The sequence below is a fragment of the Sus scrofa genome, chromosome 2, assembly GCF_000003025.6.
Source record: "Sus scrofa isolate TJ Tabasco breed Duroc chromosome 2, Sscrofa11.1, whole genome shotgun sequence".
NCBI lineage: Eukaryota > Metazoa > Chordata > Mammalia > Artiodactyla > Suidae > Sus > Sus scrofa.
The window spans coordinates 24419696-24446017 of NC_010444.4; the positions used below are offsets into that span (position 1 = coordinate 24419696).

General features: G+C 41.9%; 1 long non-coding RNA gene across 1 annotated transcript; it reads right to left on the reverse strand.

The window, feature by feature from the left end:
- Positions 5076-15691, reverse strand: LOC110259279. The gene is made up of 2 exons (XR_002341504.1): positions 14517-15691; positions 5076-5351 (listed from the first exon to the last, which is right to left on the reverse strand). It is a non-coding gene; the product is annotated as an uncharacterized LOC110259279 (long non-coding RNA).

Genomic DNA, 26322 nt, shown 5'->3' on the forward strand with positions numbered 1-26322 from the left:
AAGATGTGGATTATGTAAACAAGGGAATACTACCAAGCCATAAAAAAGAACAAAATAATGCCATTTGCAGCAACATGGATGAAACTAGAAACTCTCATATTAAGTAAGTCAGAAAGAGAAAGACAAATACCATATGATATCAGCTATATCTGGAATTTAATAGATGGAACAAATGAACATTTCCACAGAAAAGAAACCCAGGGACTTGGAAAACAGACTTGTAGTTGCTGAGGGGGAGGGAGTGGGATGGACTGGGAATCTGGGGTTAATAGATGCAAACTACTGCATTTGGAGTGGATAAGCAATGAGATCCTGGTGTATAGCACAGGGAACTCTATCCAGTCACTTGTGACGGAACGCGATGGAGGATAATGTGAGATAAGAACATATATATACGACTGGGTCACTTTGCTGTACAGTAGAAATCGACAGAACACTGTAAATCAACTATAATGGAAAAAATAAAAATCATAAAATAAAAAAATTAAAATAAAACCAAAAAAATGATACGAAAGAACTTACAAAACAGAAACACACTCAAAGATTTTTAAACCAAATTTATGGCTGCCAAACAGGAAACATGGAGAGGAGGAATATACTAGGGGGTTGGGACTGACATATATACATATATACACTACTATATACAAAATAGATAAGTAACAAGGACCCACTCTATAGCACAGAGTTATCAATCTATCCTGTGTAATAACCTACATGGGAAAGGAATTTGAGAAGGAATGGATATATATATAACATTTACTTTGCTATACACCTGAAACTAATACAATTTTGTAAATCAACTATACTCCAATAGAATTTATTTTTAAAAAAAGAGTTCATATTTGTTGGATGCTAACTCTGTGGCCATTTACATGCATCATTTAATCACCAACCCTATAACAGACAGACTCTTATTAAACTCATTCTCTAGGCAAGTAAGTTGCAGTTTAAAGAGCTTAAGCTGAAAAGTCACAAACCCAGGATTCCTAAGCTCTGCATCATCCTGCTTCCTTTAAAACAGTGTAAACTGGTCGTGACTGACAGGCACCTTGGGCATGAGGATTGAAGAGTGAATCAGAATGGCAGAAACCCTAAAGTGGGTAGGAACAATTTAAACCATAAAGCAATTTTGGAACAATCTTGAAATGGTATCCATATTCCTTCCACTGCCTGGGATTTGGTAGTTATGAGGCAGAATTATTTTGTTCCCCTGCAAATCTGCAGATAAATGCTTTAGTCCTTCTGTTACTATAGACAGCGCTGCTAAGCTATCCTGACAACCTTCCCTGGCCCCCTGTGGTACGCACAAGTAAGGCAATGTGGATATTTAGAATGTGATGCAGGTCTGGACTGCAGAAAGCCTGAGGCAATAGGAGTGTGGAGGTACTATCTGCAGGTGTCATAAGTTTTGACATTGGAAGTCTTCCCTCCATTAGAGGAGAGGGGTTCCTCCCATGGTTGCTATACACCTGGGTCCAGAACTGGAGACATGACACTGCTCTCTCTCCTAGAGGCTCCTGATATGCTGATGGTAATGAAATAACCAGTTATTATGAAATACCCTTTTCTTTGTATTTTTGTAGGTTACTCTGGAAAATCCAGCAGGTCATGATTATGAGAAAAAAAGGCTATTGGGACTATAGAAATAATTGTAAGGAGTTAACTAAGGCTTCCAATCCTGAGAAGCAATGTCCAGCCAGAGGTGCGAGGCTCCCTTGAAGCTGCTTGAGGCTCCTATACCACCAGATCGCCAGGACTGTCCTGGAAACTCAGGACACAGCATCCCTGGACCCTTCCTGGCCAAGCTTCTCTGATTCCCCATTATCATACCAAGTACCCTTGGACCAAAGTATTTGGTATAAGAGACCCAGGTTCCCTGTTACCCTGCCAAACACCTTAGCAAATGGCTGGTTATACAGCTCTGAAGTCCACCTGGTTCCAGCCACTAAGGGCCAGATCTTGCCTCTCCTTGTAGACTGCCAATGCTGATGGACCCCCTGGTCTTGTTTATTTGATCATTTTTTTAATTGTTGGTAAAATACCACTGCTCTAGACTGGTCTTCCCAATATCAAACACTGTCTGAAACATGCCAAAGATGACCACGGCCTTCACACCCTGCATCTAATCCTCACTCGGTGTGACCCTGGTAGAAAGACCTGTATGATCCCAGCATTCCAGCATGAAGATATGCCCAAACAGCTTCCTGCTCTCCCCTGGGCCCCTGATTATTCAGCTTTATCCTTCCTTCTTTCCCATTTCATTCTCATATTCTTTCCGCCAGAAACACTTCTATTAGTCCCTATTTGGTGGGTGTTTGACATTTTCAATAAAATTCAAAATCGGGTCTTTGTTATGGACTGAAGTGTGTCTCCCACCCTCCCCCCACCACCAGAAAAATTTCATATGTTGACGCCATAACCCCCAATGTAACTGTATTTGAGTTAGGGCTTTTAGGAGATAATTAGGGTTAAGAGATGTCAAAAGGATTCTTATCCATTAGCTCGGATTAGGATTAAGTCATGTCAAAAGGGTTCTAATCCAATAGATCAGCAGCCTCATAAGAAGAAAAAAATCTCTCTGTTTGTCTCTGTCTTCTCCCCACCATGCACACACACTGAGGAAAAGCTATGTGAGCACACAGAGAGAAAGGGGCCCCCCACAAGCCAGGAAAAGAGCTCTCGCCAGAACCTGACTATGCTGACATCCTGATCTCAGATTTACAGCCCATGTGAGAAATAAATTTCTGTGTTTTAAGCTACCCAGTCAACAATGTTTGTTATGGCAGCCCAAGTGAAGTAAGAAAGTCTTGTTCTAAGCTATAACAAAGTAGGTCATCAAAATACACCATGCTGGGTGCTATACTGAAGGTAAACATCAGGCAATATTGGACCAATCAGCCTTGAGGGCAAAAAGTCTTCCCAGAACAAAACAATGTCAAAGCTATCTCCTAAAGGGTGAAAGGGACAGACAGCACCTCCAAAGGAGACGTGGCTATCTATGCATTTAAAACTCAAAAGATAAGGATCATGGCTCCACTGATTCCGCAAATTTCTTTTTCTGCTTTTTAGGGCCTCACACGCTGAAAATGCAATTTCCCAGGGCAGGGGTCAAATCAGAACTACAGCTGCTGGCCTACCCCACAGCCACCGCAATGCAAGATCCAAGCCACTTCTGCACCACAGCTCACGGCATTGCCAGATCCTTAACCCACTGAGTGAGACCAGGGATTGAACCTGCATCCTCATGGACTCTAGTTGGGTTTGTTACCACTGAGCTGCAACGGGAACTCTGGTTCCGCAAATATTTCAATACAGCGGGAAAGTAGAATAGAAAGAACTGAGTGACAAGAGGTGGAGCTGGAGATATTAGCAGGAAAAGTTCTGAAGACTTTGCAGGCCATGGTAAGGAGTCTGAAATTTATTTTGAAAGCAAAGTGAAAACACCTGAAGAGTATTAAACAAGGAACCGACAAAACAGGAGATCTATTTTAGAAAGGTCATGGGAAAGAGAAGTATGTATTTCAACAAGAGTAATATTAACTCAAGCAATATTTATTAAGGACCTATTATAGGTCAGGAACCATTCTGGGCACCAGGGATATAGAAGGGAACAAAACAGATAAAACAAAAAAACCCGGCTCTCATAGCATTTGTATTTTAGTGTAGAGAAACAGTCCATAAATAAATACCATTCCAGGCAGAGGGAATAGCAAGTGCAAAGGCCCTGAGGTAGGTGCAGGCCTATCCCAGAAATGGCTATTAGACCACTGTAGTTAGAGCAGTGGAAGAGGGAGGAAAGGGGAAGAGCTGAAGCCAGAGAGGTTAGCTCATGTGCCTTTACGGGATGGACTCAAAGCTCTCAATTCTTGGACTGCCAGAGCATTATCCAGGCCATGAAGAAGTGTTCAGGACACAAACCCTTACCCATCTCCAAGTTACACTTAGTCACCTGGACCACAAAACAGCTCTTTTTTGCATCTAGTTTCTCTTAAACAGTTCTGCCAGCACTGAATACATTCCCTTGATCAGATTTCTCACAAGAAACAAACAAGTGTTCGCTCCTACTCCTCCAACCAAAATTTAAACTCAATCCAAGGAACCCAAAAGAATTGGTACTAAACCATCACTTCATATTGTTCCTGTCCCCATCCAAAATCTGCCCTTCTATTCCCACACCCATGATTTTGTAAACATGTAAGAATACAAACACTTGAAGGAAAGAGTGAAGTTATCAAAGTACATGATAGGTTTCGCATTGGTAAAATGAAAGGCTACTTGTCCCCAAAATCCCAAGATATCACCTATCATGTACTCTAACCCTTTCTATTCTTATATGAACAGCATCAGAAGGTGAATTTTCACCAAATCCTTAATGACATAAGGGACAAAAAGGAAAATATAGTGTGCTTTTTGTGAAATTAAATTTGTTTAATTTAAATTTAGTTTGGGGATCTATTTTGATTAGCTACTGTCACAAACACCAAATATCTTTGTGATTTAATGCAATAACAATATATTTCTTGGCATTCCCATCTTGGCTCAGTGGTTAACGAACCCGACTAGTATCCATGAGGATGTGGGTTCAATCCCTGGCCCTGCTCATCAGGTTAAGGATCTGACATTGCCATGAGCTGCGGTGTAGGTCGCAGATGTGGCTAGGATCCCTAGTTGCTGTGGCTGTGGTGTAGGCCGGCAGCTACAGTTCTGACAACCCCTAGCCTGGGAACCTCCATATGCCCTGGGTGTGGCCCTAAAAAGACAAAAGGCAAATATATATATATAGTTGTTGTTGTTGCTGTGATGATAATTAAGCTACTGTAGCTCTTCTCAAAAGCCACATTTCTATATTCAGCTTTATGATACTGAAGCTGGAATTCAGTGAACCACACTGCTCTGATGGCTGTTTCCTGAAGGTTCTTTCAGTAGAGGGTGCTAGAAGGGGATAAAGGTTGGAGGAGGAAGAAGGGTGGTGCTCCTTCATGGGCTTGTTTGGCGTTTTTGCTTGTCTGTTCATCTTTTTGTGGGTTGCTTTGTTTTGTTACATCCATCAATGTCACCTGACCACCATTTCTTACCTGGCAGCAGCAGTTCTAGAAGCAGTTGATTCCGGCTTCCAGGTTTTTTTCATCTTTCCCAGAATGAGCTTCATGAAGCTCCCAGAGAAATCAGCAACCGCACGCAGGCCTACATCCTCTCCTTCGAAGTTGAGAGTTTGAGCTCTGCACTCGCTCACTCAGAATCCAGTGAAAATAGTCCAGGTCTGCAGCAGCGTTCCACCACCCGGTCCTCGGGTCTTTTTCAGGATGCTTGACACCCGTCCCCACACATGGAGAATGAGAGAGAGAGCAGGACTGTGGGAGTTTCACCAGCCAGAACCGCAAGGATCAACCCTCACTTCCGCCCCAGCCCCGCCACCCGTCTAACTGCAAGGGATGCTGGGAACTGTAGTCCCGCTGTGGCTTTTGTTGCATGCCTGGCAGTCACGACCCCAGTGTCCAGCCAATACTTGGATGTTACCTTTAATAAATTAGAGTAATAGCAGATGATAGGGCTTTGAATTCGCAAAATAAAGGCACACTTGCACCCTAAATCCCCAGCGCTCAGCAGGTCAGTGAAAGAACCACCATTCCTTGTTAACACATCTAGCTTCAGATGCTTCTTTATGCTCACAAAAGTGACATCCTGCATCTCTTTATATACATTTCCAAGTTACGCTCTTTCCTCCTGAACATAGCCATGTGTAAAATGTCTCTCCCACTGTGGTATGGAAAACCTATATTCAAATGTCATCCTTGATTCCTAACATGATGATTATAATTGTTCTCTGGTGAACTAGCATATTACAGGCTCTAGATGAGTGTTCAAACTGAAAAAGCATTGGTCAAATTCTTTGAGCTCCCTGGAAGAAATTTTCTTTTAAAAAAAAAAGAAGAAAGAAAAAGAATTGCATAGTTTAGAATAGTCTCTAAGTTAGTTTTGGTATTATACCCTTTTCTACCTTTCGTTAAACTTACTTTCGTGATAGTTGGTTAAGTTAATGTAATTACACTTGGCTCTTTCATGAGTCTTTGCAAACTCTGAAACATTTGCATGAATCTCTATCTACCCGTAAATTACTGTTGAACCCTTATCAGGTGTAGGTCACTATCAAAGTATAGGTCATCTGAGCTTTAGAAGGCAACTCTGATTAAGAGGCCCTCTTAAGATATCATCCTCTTGCATACAAAATAAAACAAGTTTAGCCTTTGGTGCTATTTCTATTAAAAAAATAATAATAATTGAACTAGAAGTTTTCAAGGCACATAGACAGAGCCCTTATAATTAGTGGAGGAAGAATTTTTTAAACCCAAGTCAAGACTGTAGGAGGTAAAGAGGCAATTAATAGTCTCTCTCTCTCTCTCTCTCCCTCTTTATATTCATAATGAAAACATTTAAAAGGAGAAAACTCATGCCAGCAGGGTTTTTTTAAAGACAACTACTACTTTTTTCTTTTTCTGTAACTCTTGCAGATCCAAGGTGAGCTAGGCTGTGACTTGACTCAGAATATCTTAAGTTCCAACTGCCTTATGAACATTAAAACCAGTGCATTAAAGACCTCCAGGAGTTCCCGTCGTGGCGCAGTGGTTAACGAATCCGACTAGGAACCATGAGGTTGCGGGTTCGGTCCCTGCCCTTGCTCAGTGGGTTAACGATCCGGCGTTGCCGTGAGCTGTGGTGTAGGTTGCAGACGCGGCTCGGATCTCGCGTTGCTGTTGCCCTGGCGTAGGCCGGTGGCTACAGCTCCGATTCAACCCCTAGCCTGGGAACCTCCATATGCCGCAGGAGCGGCCCAAGAAATAGCAAAAAGACAAAAAAAAAAAAAAAAAAAAAAAAAAACAAAAAAAACAAAAAACCTCCAGAAACTGGCTCCTCGTCCATTTTTCCTCCTCCTATTCAAAGACACATCAACATTCACCAACTCACCGGAGCTAGAAAACATAGAATCATTCTTGGCAGCCTCTTGTGTGCTATTTCTGTACACAGAGCTATCACTGTGTATAGGACATTGCACTGTATGTCTTTATTAACATACTTGCCTCTCCTTCCAGCTACTTAATTACAGGAACCATCCCTTAATTGTATTTGTATCTCTAGTGCTTAGTACAAACACCAAGTAAATGGATTTGAACCCTTCCACTTTCGAGCTCTTTATTTTTGGTCACTAAGTCCTGCCCATTTTTTCTCTGAAATGTTTCTTGAATCCATCCTCTCCCTCAACATTCAGACCCTTGTCCCTTGCTCACCTGAATGACCCAGAATCTTCTGTTAACTGTTCCCTCTTCATCCAGGCTCACCCTGCCTCTATCTGCCCTCCATATAGGTGCCAAGTTATCTTCCCAAAATACTAGTTTAATCAAGTTACCCCCTTTGTCTAACACCTTCAGTTGTCCCCTAGCATCTGGAATAGAGTCCATATTTCTTAGCATGATTCCTTGCACAGCCTACCCACCCAAGGTTATCTTCAGAAACATGCCCTTGGGTGTCCTAAGCTCTTGTCATTCCAAATAACTGATCCTTTCATCAGGAAATAGTCCTTTAGGCCTCTGTGGTTTGTTCTTTCTCCTTTGTCCATTTAGAACGCCTTTCCCACTCAGAAAACTCCTACTCATCCATCAACACTTAGATTCAGTGTCACTTTTCTGAAGGCTAATTCTCCAAATATTTGCTTATAGATCCTCCTTTCCCACTAAGGTTTGTGCTGCTTAAGAATAGGGACCATGTCTAAATTATTATTGTACGCCTTGTGCCTGATTCCGTTTCTGACAGCATCAGCATCAACGAATCTTTATTAAGGATAATTGCCATCCAGTACCTAGGATTCTTTGGTATTCTGAAATCCTAATTGGTATCTTCACTTCTACAAAGGCTGTATTCCTGCTCTTCAGGACGACTCCTCCAAATGTGTTATTATAGTACAAACTGGAAAACCTCCAGCACCTCTGCTCAAAGTCACAGGCATGATACCACCCTGCTTTAAGCAGCTAAAGAAAGTGAATTTACTTCTTTGCAAAAAAAAAAAAAAAAAATCTGCTAGTGTTATAAATCAGAGATGATGTTAATGCATCATCCTTTTTGTTGATGATGATTTTGATAATCTCACCTTGACTTTATTTTTAAATCACTTCTATATATGTTGCCCTACTTGCAACATATAGATATGGCTGGAAGAGCCCAATGCATTAGTAAGGAGTTATTTGGAGTTTGGTATCAGGATGGCAAAAGTTCCAGCCCCAGCTCCCCCATTTGCTAAATTTTTGGCCTTGGGGACATTACCTAACTGCCTTAAACCCATGTTTCCTCACCAATACTAATAGGAATAATGATAGTAAAAATAATGATTGTGACATTCCCACAATGGCTTAGCAGTTTAAGAACACAACATAGTGTCTGTGAGGATGTGGGTTCGATCCCCGATCTCGCTCAGTAGGCTAAGGATCCAGCATTCCCACAAGCTGCAGTGTAAGTCCCAGATGAAGCCTGGATCTGGTGTTGCTGTGGCTGTGACACTGGCCAGCAGCTGCAGCTCTGATTCAACCCCTACCCTGGGAACTTCCATTTGCCACAGGTGCAGCCATAAAAAAAAAAAGAAGAAAAAGAAAGAATAATTATTGAGTGTTTCTTACATGCAAACACTATTCTAAGTGGTTCCCATATAATTTGTTTAATCTTATAAAAAATAAATACCATGAACTGCCTTTAATGAGAAGAATTCGGCACAGCTAGGATTGGGGCCAGGATGGGGACATATATTCTTACCTGCTCTGGAAACCACCTCAGACATTTCCTTAAGTACTGAGTGAGATCAAGCACATGCAGCCCTTAGCACAAAGTCTGGAAGGTAGTAAATCCTCGGTAAATGTTGACTATTAACGATCCTCATTACTATTAGCTAGAAAGACAATAATAATCCTTCAGCTGAACTCTAATGTAATCTAATCACCTGCCTGTACCAAGCACCAGAACAGCACTGTCCGCTTTCCTGCAGCCTCAGAGGAAAAAGAAAAAGAAAGATAAAAAGGGAGGGAGGAAGAGTGGCAAGGGAATAAGAAGTGAAGGCAGCTTACATGTAAAATGTATTTCAGAAAATGAATGGCGGTACTGGGAATTTCTAGAAGAGTGCATCATTTGCATTTAGTTTTCCTGGTCCCGCAAGGAAGACTGCTCAGTTTTCCCCTTGACAATGAGTCCAATCCTATAGAAAAGGGATCAGGCCCTCAACCGGGTTTTTCTGTGGATACAAATCACAGAATAATCCTGTGTCCATATGGGAGCCAGTATAATGAGAGGGAGAAAACACCCAAATCCAGCCTCCTGCACCCCATCCTCCTAGCACCCTCATACAGAGTTCCCTCTTCAAATTTAGCTGCCTTCCATGTTGTACCATTTGACCTATTGCCTATGTGGATTCATTCTTCTTCTTTGCGGTTTTACCAAAAGCAAAATGAGAGCCACTGTCACTTAAAATAAAAGGAGATTGATTATTTTAATTAAAATGAAACCTGTTACCCTAGACGCATCATCTATGCCAAGCGAAGATCCCTTGGAAGGAAGGGAAGCTCTAGAGCAGTGATGCTCAATGCAACTTTCCACAATGCTATTCTATAGCTTCACTGTCCTACATGGTAGCCACTAGCCACATGGGCATGTGGGCTTTTGAAATATGCCCCCTGCAACGGAGGAACGAATATTTTGTTTCATTTAATTTAAATAAATGTAAGTAGTCACATACTGCAAGTGACTACCTTATTGGGCAGAGCACCTCCATAAACTTTTACCTGCTTCCATGAATCAGTGAGCAATGACTAATCAGAGTTGGGAGGTGAGCTCTCAAGACCAAAAAAAGTAGGAAGCCAGGGTTCTGAAGGTAACAACTCACAGAGAGGACCACAACCCGTTGTTTCTAAATTTTGCTTCTAGAAGGACTAGATGGTTGACTCTCAAACAGGTCCTGGGCCACTTTCTCACTCTTCAGTTCAAGCATGCGAAACCATGGTTCTTCCATCAGTTAGAAGCAAAAATGGCCTGCTGACATTTAAACAGCAGGAAAGGTCTGCAATCGACTGTGGCAATCACAAGTACTAAAGAACCTAAAAATCAGGTATCACCCAAAGAAAGGCAGAAAAATTTGTCTCTATTTTTTATCCCTTACAGGAGCACATCCTCAGTCATGCTCTGGGCTGGGAACTGGGCTGCTTTGCTTTCCTGTGAAGTTGCATTTGCTGAAGTCGAAGAAGGTGACAAGCTATGTGAGGCAGGTAAAAAGCAAATGCCCAAACTTTGTGAAGATGCAAGTGTGTGCAAAGAAGTGAGGCTAGGAGTTCCTGTTGTGGCTCAGTGGGTTAAGAACCTGGCTAGGATCCATGAGGATGTGGGTTCAATCCCTGGCCTTGCTCAGTGGGTTAAGGATCTGGTGTTGCCATGAGCTATGGTGTAGGTCAGATGCAGCTCAGATCTGGTGCTGCTATGCCTGTGGTTAGGCTGGCAGCTGTAGCTCTGATTCAACACCTACCCTGGGAAGCTCCATGTGCTACGGGTGCAGCTCTAAAAAGAATAGAAAACAAACCAAAAAGAAATTCTTGAAAACAATAGGAGCCCCTAGATTATTGAAGCAGGGGTCTTGTAAGAAGACTGTGGTTGCCGGGTGAAGAAAAGTTCAAAGCGCGGTGAGAAGGATATGAGAGCCCAGTGAAGGGGCCTTTGCTATTGTTTTTGCAAAAAGTGATGGAAGAGAGGACTCTGAGAGCAGCAGAGCCAAGGAGAAGGGGACAGAGTCAACAGATATTTAGGGGCAAAATCACCAGTGCTTTGTAATGATTAGACCAGCGGTGGGGAGAGGCAGGTAATGAGAAAAAGGTTCTCGTTGTTCATAACTGAATAGAGGGAGGTGCTATTGTCTGAGAGAGACCCAAAGGACCGGAGTTGGGGAGGAAATAAGTTTCATTTTGGACTCATACATTTGAAGTATTTTTGATACTGTGAGCATGGCAAGTAGACAACTGGACCTGCAGCTCTGGAGGTTAGAAGCGCGCTTTAGTCTAGTTGAGTCCATTTAATTTTTCTTTTTAATTTCTTGGCCTCACCTGCAACATGCAGAAATTCCCAGGCCAGGGATCGAACCCATGCCACAGCAGTGGCCCAAGCTGCTACAGGGACAACACCCATCCTTAACCCACTGTACACAAGAGAACTCTCTAAAAAAATTTTTTTTTCAAATAAAATTGTTTGATAAAATATTTCACTTTTCAACCCATAAAATTTGATGCCCAGAGATTGCATAAGTAGCGCAAGGAGGATTTCTCCAGAATTCAGCTTTTACCAGTCACAGCTCCATCCTTGCAGAACTTCAGGCTGTCAACCCCTCCAGAGAAGACAACTCTTCCCACTTATTTTGGAAACGCTGTGGGACATGGCTTTGTTCTCACTCACCCTGGGAATCTGACCATCTGCCTTTACCACACTTGCTTGCCCTTTCGTCTGCCCCTTAGGCTGGGTTGGGTTTTAAAGTTTCAATCTGTTCTGACCTGCAGCGCCATCTACTGGCCATGTTCTCGATCTACTGCTACACCATCCTTGAGCCCGGAGAAGACCTAATTAACATAATTAACGACCCTAATGTTTATAGAGGTCATGTTTGAGCTGAGCCACCACCTAGCTCCATCCTGTTGTCATGTGGGAATAACCAGTATCACTGGAGTTGACAATTTTTAAAGAGAATCTGAAACTATGGGGTTTTGTTTTGTTTTGTTTTTCTAATGAAATAGCTCTTACTTTTAAATGTCTAGCTCAGGTTTTTAATTTTAGAAGACCACCTGGGCCAAGAAAGATCTCTTACTGCCATCGTTTTTTCCATAGACCACCAATTTGTGACTTTTGGTCTCATAGGTGGCACATAGCATTCATGTATTCCTTCCTGACTCACCTCTAATGGATACCCTTTCTCACTGAATCCAAATGCATCCTCAGAAGATATCTCAACACAATCCTCCAGGGAGATAATTTTCCAAATATTCGAAGCTGCATGAGTTGAAATTTACTTGCCATGCCTATTCTGGTGGTATCCATAGAATAAATGCTCATTCCTCAAGACATGAGAACATCACGTCCCTCTCCTCTCCTCCCCTCCCTTCAAGAGAAACCGCCCTGAGGGACACACACAAATGGCAGAATTCTTTCCATGCCTGTTTCTATTAGCACCTATTGTGTTATCTGAGTCTACAAACTATTCCCTTTTCCTTTGCACCTTGTCTCTGCTCAGTGACCTTTTAAACACCATGGTAGTTCCGTTGAATCAACATCTTTTTCTTTTGCTATTCACTCTTGGCCTTCACCTCTCCTCTTATTTTCTTTCTTTTTTGAAATCTCCACAGCATTTCCCTAAACACCTCATCCTGATTAAAAGCAAGACCCGGACACTTTTTCTCTACATAATTCTCTAATGTGATGATAATTGATGGAAGAGCCTTTTTCATACCCTGACCTCAGAACTCGAGGGCACTGGAAAGAATGGGCAAGCCCTGCAGTGGCTGCAAAGTGACTTGCTTTGTTTTCACCCGAGTTTAAATGAATCGAAGAAACAGTTCCCATTCATTCCAATTAGTAAAAAAAAAAAAAAAAAAGTCATTTTCCCATGCAAAATTCAAGCTTAGTATGTACCTTTCCTCGGAAAGACATGAAGCTGAACGCTTTCCATTTAAGCCAAACAAGAGGGTGAAGAAGATGTATTTTCTCCAGAGCTGTACTCCTTCAGGGTCCCTGAACGCCAGTTATTAGCTGACTTTTTAGCCAAAATAAAAGATCTTTTTGCTGCTGTCTTTAAGGATTACCATCAAAAAAAGTGAACCATTTAAAAAAAAAAAGAACCAGCAATGTCTCAGTCAATGAGTTTCCTTTGTCTTGAGCAAAGGGAGGAAGAATAACAGTCTCCTATCTTGGATAGTAGTTGCATTAGCTTGCTAAGTACCACAGAGGAAACAGCATAAACATTTTGTTTTCTCACAATCCTGGAGACTAGAAGTTCAAGATCAAAGTGGGGGAAGGTTTGGTTTCTCCTGAGGGCCTCTGCCTTTGGCTTGTAGACGGCTACCTCCTCCCTGTGTCTTCAAATGGTCTTTTCTCCATGTGTCTCTGTCCTAACCTCCTTTTATAGGTCTTATAGGGAAGCCAGTCATATTGGATTAAGACCCATCCACATGATCTCATATTAACCTAATTACCTCTTTAAAGACCCTATATCCAAATACTGCAACATCCTGAGGTACTGTTAGGGCTTCAGCATATAAATTGGGAAGGGAACACATAATTCAGCCCCTAATTTGGGGCTGGTCTTGAGGATAGCCTATATTGGAGCAGAGTATATGTGCTTAGTGACAAAGAACAGAAACTAATCCATGCCCATGCAAGCAAATAACTATCATTATCATCCAAAGAAAGAAATTAAAAACTCTTAGGAAAATAATCATGCCCCAAGAAGGGAGGAACCAGAAACTAAAAGACTCTCGAGACCCTCTCCTCCCTGCTCTCTCTACAGACAGGTTTCTTCTCTGTCCACACACCCCCTTTCTCTTCTCATTTCACAGGATAGAAAACAGTCCCTATGGAGTTTCCGTCATGGTGCAGTGGAAACAAATCCGACTAGGAACCATGAGGTTGCCAGTTCGATCCCTGGCCTCACTCAGCGGGTTAAGGATCCGGTGTTGCCATGAGCTGTGGTGTAGGTCGCGGCTCAGATCCCACGTTGCTGTGGCTCTGGCATAGGCCAGTGGCTACAGCTCCGATTAGACCCCTAGCCTGGGAACCTCCATATGCCATGAGTGAAACTTTAAAAAGACTAAAAAAAAGAAAAGAAAACAGTCCCTAGGCTGCCAAGCCTCCTTAGCACAGTTGCTACCATTTATCCAGACAGACTGGCCAGAAAACCTTCAGTCCCAGTTTCCAAGGGAGGGAATCGCATGGTCCTGGCCGAGGTCAGGTGTTCATCATGATCCAATTAGTTATAACCACACATGACTCTTGGGGGCTCACCCCTGTGAGCTGGGGTGATTCCCATAGGAAAGGGGGGTAGAGATGCATGACCGCTGGCCTGTGAATGGAGTAGATGTTCTAAAACTTGCCACTGGGTGGATAAAGGTATTTTTTTCTATATGCCCCACTCTTTTTTGTCAGACCTTAGCACCTATTTCTCTCCTGCTAACTAGCCTAGCTAGATATTTCTCCTCTTGAAGCAGAGACAATAGGTAACTATAGCAACTGGTTGTACAGGTAATTGCTATGAAATATTGCCCAGGGGTTAGAAAGCCATGGAGATAGCGATCCCTATGTTCAACTGGGGCATTAGTTCACAGCGAAGGTGAGTTTCTTGTCTCCAGAACAATCAATGTTTTACCTTTTAAAAATAAAGACGTGTGTGTGCCCCAATTCTGTCTGAAAGCTCAGGCATTGAAGTGGGCCCAGGAGATGCAATTTCAAACAAGGCTCACCTTTTCATCTTCCAGGTCCATGGCTTGGTGAGGTCTCCATTGCCTCTAATCTTCTCCTTTGTCATCTTGGCTGCCCACCATTTCCAGGAGTGGGCTGTTATGAGGAAAGACACAGGTTCCATAACATCATCTTTAGATCTGACCAGACAGCATTTCCTCACATGGGATCAGGTCATCCCACAGAGGTCCAGCCAGGGTGGCGGGCATCCTAGGACCCTTCGCTTCATCTTGAGCTCCATCCTCACATACTCACTCTCACCTGAATTCCCAGACACAAGGACAACATCCTTCCCTCTCTCTAAAGTACAGATAGAATAGGAGTGACTCACTTTGAGATAAAGAAACAGAACTAATCCAGGGTTTGATGGACTCATGTCCTCTCTAACTGACCAATGAGCAGCTGAGTGATCAGTTTGTGGCCCCTGGAATCTGGTTGCCTAGGTTCAAAGCTCTGCTCCTTACTAACTCTCCCTTAGACAAGTTATTGACCCCCCAGACTCAGTTTCCTCATAGAGTTGTTATGATCCTTCAATGAGCTCATACACCGAAAGTGCTTAGAGCTATATAGTTTATGGCTGTTATTTTTATTATTACTATTGTTATCAAGTCTTATCTGAAGGGCCACCTAGGGTTGATCTGTGACAAAATGTAGGGGCATTCCTCTCCATTCTTCATTCAGGGCTTCCTTCTCTTCTGCCTCTTTTTATTGCATCCTCCTCAGCACCCAAGCTTCTGGGAGCCTCATGCAAACTCCCAAGTCAGGCTCCACCCAGAACTCACTCCCAAAGTAGCCATACTCTCTGAATGCTGCCTCTCTGAGAAAGAGGTAGTTCCTGTCTAAATAAAAAAATACCTTCAAGGTCTTCTGTTCCCTTTAAGTTTGTCTTTCTCCATTAATATCCATGCATCTATAGCCAAGTGGGTTATCCCAATTTACTAATTACCTCCTAAAGCTGTCCTCTGCCTCCATACTCACTGGAACTGTCTGAGCTTGGACCATCTCATCTCTCACCTGGACCATAACATCAGCCTCCCTACTTGGACATGATCCCAATTCTGTCTCCAGTTGGCTGGCCATAGCACTAGTACAGGGCTTTTTCTAAAAATTTGATTTGACCACAGATTAAATATTTTTCCAGGTTTTAAAAAAAATAAATTGAGGAGTTCCCATCGTGGCTCAGTGGTTATTAACGAATCCAGCTAGGAACCATGAGGTTTCGGATTTGATCCCTGGCCTCACTCAGTGGGTTAATGATCCAGCATTGCCATGAGCTGTGGTGTAGGTCAAAGACGTGGCTCAGATCCCGAGTTGCTGTGGCTCTGGTGTAGGCCAGCAGCAACAGCTCCGATTAGACCCCTAGCCTGGGAACCTCCATATGCCACAGGTGCAGCCCTAAAAAGACAGAAAGACAAAAAAATTTTGAGGTTTCCCTATTGCCAGGTTCTTTGCAGGACCCAGACGCTCCCTTCTGACCCCTACCTACTTTTTCAGTACCACTGCACTACCCCATCACCTTATATTTTAGCCACAGAAAGCCACAAGCTACTGGCATTCTGCTCTAAGAATTCCCATGCAGGGTGTTGTTACTTCCATCCAGAGTATCCCAGTCTCCCTCCCATCGACCTGGCTAACTCTTACCCATTTTTCAAAATCCAACTCAGTAGATATCTCCTCTAAAAGCCTTCTATGGTTCCCCCCAGAAATAATCAATTATGCCCTCTAAATATTAGTTTTCTAGACTCCCTCCACTTTTTTAAACCACTTTATTGGAATTTCCGCTGTGGCACAGTAGATTAATGATCTGACTTGTCTCTGTGGTATTGCCAGTTTGATCCCCCACCCAGTGTAGTAGATTAAGGATCTGGCATTGCCGCAGCTATGTTGTGGATCACAGATGCAGCTCTGATTCGATCCCTGGCCTGAGAACTTCCATATGCCAATGGTGTTGCTGAAAAAGGAAAAATAACAACAGCAAAAACCATACCACTTTGTTGAGGTATGGTTGACATGTAAAAATACAAGAAACTCCTACAACTCAACAGCCAAATTTAAAAATGGGCAAAGGATCTGAATAGATATTTCTCCAAAGATGACATAAACTTGGCCAAAGGTATATGAAAAGGGGCTTAACATCATTAATCACCATGAAAATCACATCAAAACTCCATGAAGGGAGTTCCCATTGTGGTGCAGCAGAAACGAATCCAACTGGTATCCATGAGGATGTGGGTTTGATCCCTGGCCTTGCTCAGTGGGTTAAGGATCCAGCGTTGCCATGAGCTGTGGTGTAGGTCACAGACATGGCTCGGATCTGGCGTTGCTGTGGCTGTGGTGTAGGCTGGCAGCTGCAGCTCTGATTCAACCCCTAGCCTGGAAACTTCCATATGGTACAGCCCTAAAAGCCAAAAAAAAAAAAAAAAAAAAAAAAAAAAAAGAAATATCACATCATATCTTTTAGGAATTTAAAAAAAAAAGAGGTAGCAAGTGTCGGCAAGGATGTGAGAAAAGGGAACTTTGGTACCCTGTTGGTGGGAATGTAAACTAGTACTGCCCTTGTGGAAAAGAGTAAGGAGATTTCTCCCCTACTTTATCGGAGCTCTTTGAGGTCAGGACGCATGGTATATCAGTCTTAATACTTCCCAAGTATTAAGCACCAAGCCCAGCAAAGGGTATGAGCTGTAATAAACACTGGACAGGGAAGGAATGACGAGGGAGGAAGAGGTGCTGTTCTTTATACACAATGACAATAGTACTACAACCCTATCAACAGGCTTTATCTTTGAATGTTTCCCAACATTGGGATGTGTTGTGTGGATACATCCACATGCCCTCATCCTTGTTACCCTGAAACTAATGATTATGCTATAAACGAAGAGAATTCAGCAATTTCTGACTAGGGGCAAAGGCAACTGGCTCTCCCCTTGAAGGAAATTCTGATCTTGGCCTCCTCACCAGCATCACTCACTCCTCCACAGAATCCCGACCGTTGCATGAGGTCAGCTTTGCAGCCCAGCCCAGCAATGGGACTGAGAGATATGTACACAGACTGGCTCCAACCTGCAATGAAACGGAAAAGCACATGTGCTGCGTGTCAGAGAATGGAAGTCTTCCTTCCTCTTCATTCCTTCCTTCCCTTCTTTACTTCCTTCCTTCTTTCGATACACGTTCACAAGTGCGGTGCCTGTGTAAACTTGAACCTAATAACTTTGGCGGTTGATTAAACTCTTGAGTCTCACTCCCTGCTAATCAACTACCAAAAAAAGCCTTCAACATGCACGCCAACCTCAGAGAGGTTCTATCACTTAATTACTATAAAACAACCCCACAGGTTAATGTATGCTTGATCTCAAAGGAGTGGCAGTAATCATTATGTTATTTATATCAATTGCACAGTGAGAAACAAGTAGAGAGAATTTAGGCCTAGAAATGTGACACAAAGTCTGATTTAAGGGACTGTGCTTTCTTGGGACTCAAAAAGCACATCTTCAGCCCTCACTACCACTCCCCAAAACTTGATCAACCATTTTGTTATACTCTGAGATCTTAGAACCAGAAATGTATTCTTCTAGGGTTTTTTTTTCCTGTTAAAATGCAAATATCCTATAGGAGAGATCACATGTCAAACCATGGTCCATCATTTGTGCCTTAGATAAATCTAAATTAATGTCGCCATTTTTCCAGGGCACTGATGTTTAGAGAGAACTGAAAGGCCATGACCTCAGTAGTTAGGGCAGGTCCACCATCAAGGGTGGAAAATAAGGCAAAATGAGGAGGCAGGGTCTAAGAAAGCAGGCCTCACCTGTTTCCCGCCTGTACCTCCTCCTTGGCATTGAGAAAATCATGGGCAATTGCTCAGAAATAAGAGGTCTAGGAGTCTGTAGCTGGCACCCTGTTCTGCAGGCTTGAGTTACTGGAATTTTCCACCTCTGATTTTGCATCACTAGCACCCCAAGAGTGAGGCAGCATGAATTCCAACTCAGTGTTTCACTTTATCCAGTGTATATGCTTCTGACAAGCTCTGGGTAAATACTTTTCATAAGTCAAATCATAATAGAGGTGTTCCTGCAGACAATTGGGAAGATCATCTTGAACCTTGAAAATGTCTTGACTATTTTGCCTAAATGCTGGCTTTTCTACATCAGGCTTGCTTGCTAAGTTGTGCACTTACAGCATGTTTGCCTCTCTCTGTCTCTCTCTGGAAGGCAGTGCATATTCAGAAATCTATGACAACTACTGATTTCATGTACAAAATGTCTGCTCAGGTGGGCAAGGTTGCAGGAGCACCCTGATAATCTGACTATGCCGATACAGGATGCATAAAGACACTCATCCCCAAACTGCTAAAAGATTTGTCCTTCTGACAAGTTAGTAAAGGAATGAGCAGTCCGTCTCTTCTCTTTGAAAATAGAGATAATGCCAAGAACAGATAAGAGAATTCTTTTAGCTACAGGCTCTTATGGTGAGAACAACTGATTTTTTTTAAAAGGGTATTTGAACAAAAGCCTCCCTTTCATTGAAATAGTTAATAGAAACTCAAGAAGAATGATGTGTATCATTGTGGTAGATGAGGTCAGATACTCAACTTGCTTCCAACACGGGTCAACAATCTCAAGGATGTTGTGAATAGAAAAGCACACTCTGTGTCTCATCCATGTAACTGGGCTTTCACAAGATGAGCCTTTCATTCAGTGATGAACATTATTGGCTTTTTAGGCAGTACCTTGGGGACAAAGTGAAGCATGACTCCAAAAAACTTGAAAACAAGAGTGCCCACTGACAGGCAAGCCAAATAAATCAATACTGAACAGGGGGAGACAAAAAGGGCTGAGTTCTTTCTGAATCAAGGGTACTGGCTCATTGGGACCTTACTCTGGCCCCTAAAAAATATTCCTCAAAGCTTTTTGCATCCTTTACTTTGACTCCCTACTCAACAATCTGCTGATTGATAACACAGCTAGATGCCTGGTAAAGGGGCCATCCAGGCACAGGCAGGAGTTCCCTCTTGTTGTAAATAATCACACTGGCATTCTAATTTATCCATCAATCTCCTGTGAATTGACTTAGTGAGTAGCCATCACTTTAAATCTGGTCAATTCTAAGTACGCTGATAGAGCCCGGTTTCTGTAGCCCCATAGACGGTAGTACATTTACAAAGCTATTGCTACGTATCACCAAGAAGCCTTTCTATGGTTTTATCCTTTCCTTAGTAATTAATCTTTTCCCATTCTTTCACTGTTGCTTAAAAGGTTTATTTCCTTTCATGGTTTGACTCATAAGCAGTATCTATACTATACCAAAAGAGCTAGTTGATCTCTTTTATTTGTTCAATGAAAATCCCCGTCAGAATGGTTACTTAGCAGTGCCGGCAGAAATGCAAGGCTAGACTTGAGTTAACATTCACACTAATACCTGAGATTAAACCTTTTCATGCCATAGACCTTTTTAAAAATCTGATCAAAGCTATGGGTCCCCTCTCCATTAAAACGCACAACCACAAGATTTGGAGTTTGAGATGGTCTGTGAAGCTTATCTACAGAATGCTATTCAAGAAGACTGATCTCATGCAAGTCTGTCATTTTGTAGATGGGGAAAATGAGGCTCCATGAAGGGAAAAGACTACACAACTATTTACAATTGGAAACAGAATTAGGTCTTTAACATCTTCAACCCAACATTCCCAGGACCAGTTTTTCTTCACTGTATAACAAATCCTACTGACATCAGGTAGACATAATGTAGAAACCAGTCACTTCATTCTTCTTGGGCATCAGCCTCCCCTGAGACATGAAAAGCTTCACACAACTCCACACCAGCTGGCTCCATTCTCTAAGCCAAGCTGCACTGAGTCCTCAAGCTCTTGAATCTTTGTTCATATCCTTTAAAATGGGAGTTGAGAGTTCCCATTTGGGCTCAGCGGGTTCAGAACCCAACACAGTGTCCCTGGGATATGGGTTTGATCCCTGGCCTCACTAAATGGGTTAAGGATCTGGCGTTGCCACAAGCTGAAGTGTAGGTCTCAGTGCAGTTCAGATTTGGTGTTGCTGTGGATGTGGTGTAGACCTGAGCTGCAGCTCCGATTTGACCCCTAGCCTGGGAACTTCATATGCTGGAGGTGGGGCCCTAACAATAAATAGATGCTGAAAGAGGGAAATAGAGCTGACCAACCCAATCCAGAGAAAACTCCAGAAGTTATCAGTGCAACAACCTGAACTACATTATGCAAACTTTAGTTTTGTCCAGCGATTTCAAACAAACAAGCGATTATGGAAGGAAAATGGCCAGTGCATCTGAACTAACTAGGCTGGTCAATGAAAACAGACCATCTAAAGAGCCAAGGGAGTCTTCTCCTAAGGCAAGTCCTCTGTAAATAATATTAACTAACGTTTCTGCAGTGGTTTATATTTCCTAAAGTGTTTTTAGGTACATAAATCAACAGAGAAAGGAAAATTAAAGGGAAGGGAGGGATTTGCAAATCCTTAACATTAAATGGTTTATTTCTAAAACAGCTCTGAAATAAAGACCTTTCTTTTTTTTTTTTTTTTTAAGCAATGCCATATCTGAGCCACGTCTGTGACCTACACCACAGCTCACGGCAATGCCGGAACCTTAACCCACTAAGCAATGGCAGGGATCAAACCCACAACCTCATGGCTCCTAGTCAGATTCATTTCCCCTGTGCCACAATGGGAACTCCCAAGACCTCTCTTCTTAACTCAAAGAATAAGACCCAGAGTGACTAAATATTTTGCATGAAATCACATGGTAACCAGCAGAGCCAGGATTCAAATCCTTGTATCTGAGTACAATCTTATTTTCTAGAAGATAAATTAAGGTCCAAAGAGATTAAGTCACTGCTTTTATTCATCCAGTTCCCAAGTTATGGTGCTTGTATTTGAACTCACAACTTTAGGTCCTAAAGCAAGCCTTTCATGGAGTTCCCATCATGGCTCAGTGGTATGAACCTGATTAGTATCCATGAAGATGCAGGTTCCATCCCTTGCCTTGCCTCACTGAGTGGGTCGGGGGATCCGGAGGTGCTGTGAGCTGTGGTGTAGGTCGAAGATGCGGTTCTGATCCCACATTGCCATGGCTATGGAGTAGGGAAGCAGCTGCAGCTCTGATTCAACCCCTAGCCTGGGAACTTCCATACACTGCAGGTGAGGCCCTAAAAGATAGATAGATAGATAGATAGATAGATAGATAGATAGATAGATAGATAGATAGATAGATAGACAGACAGACAGACAGACAGATAGATAGATAGATAGATAGACAGACAGATAAAACAAGTTTTATTCTGTTGAGTCCATTTTTATCAATGTTCTCTGCAAAGCCTTTAAATGGGAACCACCCAGTGGCCCATTCTTTGAGAAAAACAGGTCTTGAGGGATTCTCACAGTGAGGCACTTGGACCAACAGCTGAGAACACGTTAGAAATGCAAGTTCCCCAAATGTGGAAAACAAACTGCAGAGGCGTAAGAAAACTTAAGCTGGGAAGAACTGACTAGTTATTTACAGATAATGCAAGTTCTACCTGATAAAACAGAACAACATAGCTATTTCAGAAAATTTATGTACTAGTTGTAATATTTATATCAGAATTCATGGACAAGCCCCATTGGAGCTTCAGTATGACTGCAAGTGTTTCCAGAACTTGCAAGCACAAGGGCTTATTAAGCAGTAACAGATGGAAAAATAAAAACAAACTGCATACAGGATACAGAGTCAACTTACAGTTTACTTGCAAAGAGGTAGTTTTTCAACCAAAATCATTGCGCCTACTAACTGACCAGTAATCTTTTCCTGTATTCAAGGTTAAAAAAAAAAAAAATGATTTTTAAAGGGAGATTGTTCATCTTGGGCAAGAAAGTTATTTAGTAATCAAAAATGACCAATGCTGCTTTTGAAATCATCCTTCAAAACATATGTATACAAAAAGTTCTTTATCAAAAATAGAAGAAAAAGGAATCAGCTCCAAAAAAAGAAAAGGAAAGAAAGAAACGCATGTGCTCAGACACCACCCCGGACCTGCTGAATCAGAAACTCTGGGGGTGGGGGGCCAGGAATCTGTGTTTTAAATGCTCTGGGTGGTTCTGATGCCTCCTAAAATTTGAGAAACACTCAGTAATCTAGCGGCATGCTTTCCCACAGCCCCCTCCCTAAGACAACTCATTTACTCCAGAACATTTGCTAGCTGCAACAATTCTAACCCACATAACTTTGTCTTCAAAATCATTGAAAGATATTCAGTATTTGATCGAAATCCATTATACTTTGCAAGGCTCCGAACCCGGTAGCATTTGATGGCACCACGTAATTTCATCTTAAGTTTCTCTTCTCCCCAAACACACTCAGAAATCAGAGGATTCAAGAATCTGCTGAAGGATATAAGATTAACATTCAGAAAGCAGTTACATTTCTGTATACTAACAATGAAATATTAGAAAAGAAATACAGAAATGCCCTTTAAAATTGCACCCCAAAAAATCAAATACCTGGGAATACACCTGACCAAGGGGGTAAAAGACTTATATGCCGAGAACTAGAAAACATTAATCAAGGAAATTAAAGAAGATGTAAAGAAATGGAAAGATATTTCATATTCCTGGGTTGGAAAAAATAATATTGTAAAAAATGGCCATACTACCCAAAGCAATCTACAGATTCAATGCAATTCCTATCAAATTACCTGTGACATTTTTCACAGAACTAGAACAAACAATCCAAACATTTATATGGAACCACAAAAAAAACCAGAATTACCAAAGCAATTCTGAGGAACAAAAACCAAGCAAGAGGCATCACTCTCCCAGACTTCAGGCAATATTACAAAGCCACAGTCATCAAGACAGTGTGGTACCAAAACAGACAGACAGACAGACCAATGGAACAGAATAGAGAACCCAGAAATAAAGCCAGACACCCTGGTCAATTAATCTTTGACAAAGGAGGCAAGAAAATAAAATGGGAAAAAGACAGTCTATTCAGCAAATATTGCTGGGAAACCTGGACAACTGCATGCAAAGCAATGAAAATAGAACACACCCTCACACCACGCACAAAAATAAACTCAAAATGTTTTTTTGATTTAAATGTTTTTTTGATTTAAATGTAAGACAAGACACCATCAAACTCCTGGAAGAGAACATAGGCAAAACATTCTCTGACATCAACATCATGAATATTTTCTCTGGTCAGTCTCCCAAAGCAACAGAAATAAGAACAAAAATAAACCAATGGGACCTAATCAAACTGACAAGTTTTGCACAGCAAAGGAAACCATTAAAAAAAAAAAAAAAGATGATTTAGAATGAGAGAAAATAGTTTCAAATGATGCAACGGACAAGGGCTTAATCTCTAGAATAAACAAGCAACTTATACAACTCAACAGCAAAAAAACCAATCAATCAATGGAAAAATGGGCAAAAGACCTGAACAGACATTTCTCCAAGGAAGATATACAGATGGCCAACAAGCACATGAAAAAATGCTCAATATCCCTGATTATTAGAGAAATGCAAATCAAAACTACCATGAGATACCAACTCACACCAGTCAGAATGGACATCATTAATAAGTTCACAAATAATAAATGCTGGAGGGGGTGTGGAGAAAAGGAAACCTCCTGCCCTGTTAGTGGGAATGTAAGCTGGTACAACCACTATGGAAAACAGTATGGAGATACCTTAGAAATCTATACATAGAAGTACCACATAAATCTATACATAGAAGTACCACATGACCCAGCAATCCCACTCTTGGGCATATATCCAGACAAAACTTTCCTTAAAAAAGACACATGCACCCACATGTTCATTGCAGCTCTATTCACAATAGCCAAGAAATGGAAACAACCCACATGTCTATCGACAGACAATTGGATTAGGAAGATGTAAATATAATATACACAATGGAATACTACTCAGCCATCAAAAAGAATGAAATAATGCCCTTTGCAGCAACATGGATGGAACTAGAGACTCTTATACTGAGTGAAGTAAGTCAGAAAGAGAGATGCAAATACCATACGATATCATTTATATCTGGAATCTAATATACAGCACAAATGAACCTTTCCACAGAAAAGAAAATCATGGACCTGCAGAGTAGACTTGTGGTTTCCAAGGGGGAGGGGGAGGGAGTGGGGTGGCTGGGGAGCTTGAAGTTAATAGATACAAACTATTGCCTTTGGAATGGATTAGCAATGAGATCCTGCTGTTTGGCACTGGGAACTATGTCTAATCCTTTATGATGGAGCATGATAATGTGAGAAAACAGAATGTGTACATGTATGTGTAACTGGGTCACCATGCTATACAGTAGGGAAAAAATTGTATTGGGGAAATAACTATTAAAAAATAATAATAACATTTTTTAAAAAGTAAGAATCTGCTGAAAGAACTCAACCCTGAACCTGCCCTCAGAGATTATTTCCTGATGAAGAGGAAAAAGATGACATCCAACAATACCGTCTGCTTAGGAATGTTTCACAATACTGAACATAATTTTTTGATGAAGATGCTTAGCTTATAAAATAGAGTTTCCTCCAAGAGAACCCACCAAAATAGGTTGTAAGGCTTAGTTTTAGAACTGAGCTTGGCATAATGGTATTGGTGTGTGGGCCTTTGACAGTTTCTTTACGTCTTGGTGGGTGGTTTGTTTTATGACACTAAGTGTTCTTCTCAAGCAGGTGGTGGCTGGATAGAATAAAGGTAATTAGCTTCCTCTTGGGGAAAACCGAGCCTGTACAACTGGAATTCAGATGCTGTGTCCACGTTTGTTATTTGCTTGAATTACACAAGCGTTCTAACAAGGGATGAAAATGTATTACTTTTTCTGGAGAATGCTATATCTTATCGTGGAAAACGCAATCAGTGGTACCGAATGCAAGTATAATGTTCACTGGTTAAACCGACACCATCCTGCATCTCCCAATTTATTTCTTAGCAATTGAATTCACCTGGAATTGGTCTGCGGGTTAAACTTTCACTAGAAATGATGTAACACTGCCACCATGTGGTTCCCAGATGAAAATGGCTGAGGCAGAAATAATAACCAACCTCGTTGTGGTAGACACACGGCTTCTCATTCCTCATGTGTTTCATCTTTGCATTTTCAGCTTGGGATTCAGCTGGAAGAGGTGAGATGAGGCCTTTTTCCAGACGGACACATGGCGCTAGTCAGAAAGTACAGTAGTACCTGGCTAATCGGGTACCCTTAGGGACCCCCGTTTTCACCCCTTTCAGTTAATTCTGTTCTCTCCCACACTTTGTCCTTTCTTGTTAGCAGCTAGTATTTGACTGCAGCTTAATCAATTTCCACACCATTCCTGAATCTCAGCTGCTGGCCATTTAAGGGTACCCTGAGCTCAAATCATACATCCCACACCTAATATGTTTCTTCAGGTTTCGTAAAACCCATATCCAACCAAATCTTTTTTTCTTTTTTTTAATGGTTGCACCTGAGGCATAAGGAAGTTTGCAGGCCATGGATTGAATCCAAGCTGCAGTGGCAACCTACGCTGCAGCTGCAGCAATGCCGGCTCCTTTAACACACAGCCCCCACTGGGGATCTAAACCTTGCCTCCGCAGCAACCTGAGCCACTGCAGTTGGATTCTTAACCCACTGTAGGAATTCAAGAACCAAATCTTATCCTGATCTGTGAAAGAGAAAAAAAGAAAGAGAAGGAAAAGGTGAGAGATGCAGAGAAGTAACAGTGATCCCGCTAGCAGTTGACCTGCCTGTTCCTTGATATTTTTTTTTTTTTTTTTATGGTGCCACTCCCACGGCATATGGAAGTTCCCA